General features: G+C 41.7%; 1 pseudogene; it reads right to left on the minus strand.

Moving 5' to 3' along the window:
- Window positions 1–575: 575 nt before the first annotated feature.
- LOC143645213 (olfactory receptor 52K1-like) lies at window positions 576–1,464 on the minus strand (annotated as a pseudogene).
- Window positions 1,465–4,210: the final 2,746 nt, after the last annotated feature.

Raw genomic sequence — 4,210 nt, forward strand, 5'->3', positions numbered from 1 at the left:
GACATTAATGTTAACAGTAATTGCAATGGCAATGGTTGTTTTGTGACAACAAACTATGTACTACAATATATGTCTTCATTATTAATGTATTGAGTGCTTACTGCATTATACTTAGGATAGTTTATATATCCATATGTTCAAAAACACCAGAATAGATTTCCCAACTTCCAAATACTGTCTCCTAATGGTCGGGAGCAAACCTTAAGTGGGATCAATCCACTTGGGGCTCAGAATTTTGAACAACCGCTCTTGGATCAAGCAGATGCTTGGTCTTAACCCCAGAGACAATAGGGTCCAATCCTGGAAGATGCAGGATATGAAAACTTACTCATTGTAAACAGCTTGCTAAGATGGCCTCCATAAGTTCTGGGGGAACATGATACAGTATGGCTTATGTAACCATTTATGTAATATACATATATCTAATCATGTATCCCACAAGTGAAGTCACTTGTTGGTAAAGTGTGACTTTTGCGTAATTTAGTATATAAGGACTACTGCTCTGTAAGCATCAGAGCAGAGCAGAGAGAGTGATTACAGATGACCACTCTAACAGGGGCTCCTTGTGCTCTCTTTCAATTTGCTACTGGACCAGAGCAACCGAACCTTAAGATATAAACCTGACAGAGCAAGTAAAGATTGGCAAGGATGACTTTGGCAGCAGAGCCTATGGTCTCTCAAAGGGCTGCATGACCACTGAAAGAAAACAAGGTCCATATAAGAAAAGTATGACAGATGTGAGCCATGCACGTGCTGCCTGCTTTAGCCTGTGCCTCAGATAAACGAAAATGAATCACAGTCTTAATCAGACCATAGGAGTAAGCAATAAAGGCCACATCCCCCACACCATGAAAGATTGCCACAGCAAAGGCATAGAGGTTGTTCATAGTCACAGCCCCACAGGCCAACTTCACCATAGTCATATGCTCACCGTAGGTATAGGCAATAATGTGTGAGCACAGTAGGACAACCAATGGACCAGGCTTAGAAAAGAAATGGTTAAATCCACACTTCACAGCACCATCAGGCCTCCAATCTTGGAAACCACCACTGGGTTAAGGATGGTTGCATAGCATAGTGGGTTACAGTTGGTAACTAAGTTACAGTTGGCTGCCAGCCCCCATGAATCCATAGCAGAGAATGCATGGATGAAGAACATCGGGGAGAGACAAGTGTGGGAGACGATGGCTGTAGCACCAAACCAGATAATGGATAGCATCTTGGACAGAGTGGAGAAGGAGAGGACCAGGTCGACAAAGGAGAGCAGGTGAGAAAGAAAAACGTGGGCTGGTGAAGACTGTGCTTTGTCTGGATGACAAAAAGCAGGATGCCATTCCCAGTCACTACCAAAAAGAAAATGAAGCAAAACGGAAGTGAGATCCAAATGTGGACAGCAGTCTGTCTTGGGATGCCAGCCAAGAAGAAAATGTGTGAGAACAGAGGAGAATCATTGGAAAGAATCATGTCACTTAGAACAGTGAAGGTCCACTGAAAAGAAAGGCAGGCAGGTTAAATTCAGTGATGTAGAGGTTGGGAACTTAGGATATATGGTCTCAACTAAAACCACTATTATCTCCACCATTCCCACCTGCAGGCTCAGAAAACAGACTGAAGTAATTTCCTATTCAATCAATATTTTTGCAATATCCTCACAGCAGAAGAGGCAAGTCAGATATCCTAGTATAAGCATAACCTGGGTCATAACCAAATTTAAATGGATGCCCAGGAACTGTCATAAATAAAAACCCTTTGTATCAAGTTCACATTCCTAAATTCCATGTATGCTCCATAACGTAATCAACACTGACCTCAGACGGTCCCCTAGTCTTACTCTAAATCTTAAACTGCCCCAAATCCTAACATCTAGAAAATGCTTTAATTTGGAAACGTCACATTCTTCCAAAATTTCACCTAACTACCAAGGTTACAGAATGAGCAGTCCCTTATGGTTTCAGCATTTATCAGGCTCTTCCCTGGATTATTCTCCATCCATTTCACAAATGTGCATTCTAGCTTCTTTCCCCCATATCTTAATGGCTGCCTTCTTCACCACCTCCCATACCTCCCTCTTCTTCAAGGTAGTCTGGTACAGGACTAGGCACAAAGTTCAGAACTGTGGTGACCTGGAGTAGAAACAGAAACTCTTGGTAATAACAATAATGTGAAGGCCATGGAATGCTAGATCACAGCCACCTTCTTGTGAGCAGGAGAGAAAGTGGGTAAGTATGCCCTCAAGTTCTTTTCAGGTAGTAACACTATGAAGTGCACAAAATTACTTATGCCTTCAACACATACCATACCCGATAAAACATTTTATAGGTTGGACAACTGAGGTCTAGAAAGAAGTAAATTACCCAGGGTTACAGATAAGTTAGTGGCATAATCTACCACAAATCACATCCACTGAACCCCAAGCCAGGAAGTCATCACCCCATATCCATATTAGCAGTGGCAGCTAACATCCAGTTTCTCTGGATTATCTGGATCCAGAGAAAAACATACAGTGTTGTGTGGCCATGGATGGGTGGATGGGCAGCCCCGAGGCTTCAAATAACAGAAAGGTATGGAATGATTTAGGGATTATATGTCTCCCCAACAGCTCCCAAACTCTTTCAGTACCAAAATCCTCTCATATGAGAGAAAAATATAAGGATAACCTGATACCTGGGTCTAGGGTCTGAGAGGAACTTGAAGTATCAGGGTAAAATTCATATGTCAGGTAGAAAAGGGGCAGCAAGGTTGCTCTCACAGCCCCAACGACAGCAAGAAGAGCTCTCTAAACATCAGGGAAGAGAGCAAAAGTTGGCCCAAGAGCATAGCCCAAGGAAGAAGAAACAACACAGTTTTAATATGGCCAAGGAAGTTTCCTTTTTCTCTCCAAGAACAATTTGTAATTACTTCCCAAGCCTTTAACCACAGCAGCTAAGGAAACTACGTGAGGACAGCAGAAGACAGGAAACAGAAGAAACGGGAGATGCAAATGAACCTCATAGTTTCTGTGTTATGAGATAAATACTCTAGACCAGGAGTCAACGTCCTGCTTTAGGGTGCTATTTCAGCCATGTGTCGGCTCTGTGACCTAGGCCAATGCATTAACTACTTTCAAGCCTTAGTTTCCTCTTATGTAAAATGAGTGTACTAAAACCAACTTCACAGGATCATTGTGAGAATCAAGTGAGATATAATGGGGGGAAATTATTGTCGAATGGTGAAATTATTACCATATTTTTATGATCCCATTCTATGAATTGTCATAAATAAATGATGCACTGGTAGCAGTCTGGTTAAGAACAACAGAAAATTCAGAGATTGAGAAATCTTTTGGTTTGGCAAAATATGATGAGACAGATTCATTCCATGGGAGGGGAGCTGTTAAGAAATATGGCTCTGATCACCTAAACACCTGCTTCAAATTATGTTCAGAGTAGCTCTTTCTTAAGTCTACACACACACACACACACACACACACACACACACACACAATACACAACCTTGTGGGACATAATGGTGTCTTCAGAACAGTCTAAGGAATTGTTGCACTTAATGTACCAAGTAACCCCTCAGGATCTAGCAAAGGTCCTTCTTTATTTCCTTGTCCCTCAAGGAAAAGTCTTACCCAATAAGCTCAGCAAGTCTACCCCAATCAGGGAGGTAGGTAAAGTCCCCAGGAATGAGAGGAGTCTGGACTCAATGTTTAGATGCCTCTATAAATGATTCCCTATAACTCACCCTATATACTTCAAAGAGGAGCAGACTTCCAAAGAAACTATTGTTGACAGGACTGGAAAGGTGTTTGCCTGCTTTGGAGTGAAGATCTCACTCATCAGATCCTGTTCATGTCCATAAACCACCGAAGAGCCAGATGCTCACCTGAAAATATACACAGTGTTGCTCATGTTTCCAATTTTCCTTAATGGAATTGAAAGTATGCAGTTGTGCCTCCGATAACCTATCAGACTGTCCATATCTGGCAAAGTTAGAGGAAAGTTAATGTGTGATAGACCCTATACATATTTCTTTTCCTTGGGCCTATCCTTAGTTATTACTCACCAAAAAAAAATGCATTTATTGACTAATAAGTTAAGGTATCTGCAAGGTACCAAGAATGGGTACAATGTGTACCTTTCAGACATAGCCTGCTGGGATCCAGGGTAAAGTTCCCACTACCCAGCACAAGTTAATACCTCTATACACTTCAAACTAAGTTCTA

This window comes from Tamandua tetradactyla, chromosome 8 (assembly GCF_023851605.1).
Source record: "Tamandua tetradactyla isolate mTamTet1 chromosome 8, mTamTet1.pri, whole genome shotgun sequence".
Classification (NCBI taxonomy): Eukaryota; Metazoa; Chordata; class Mammalia; order Pilosa; family Myrmecophagidae; genus Tamandua; species Tamandua tetradactyla.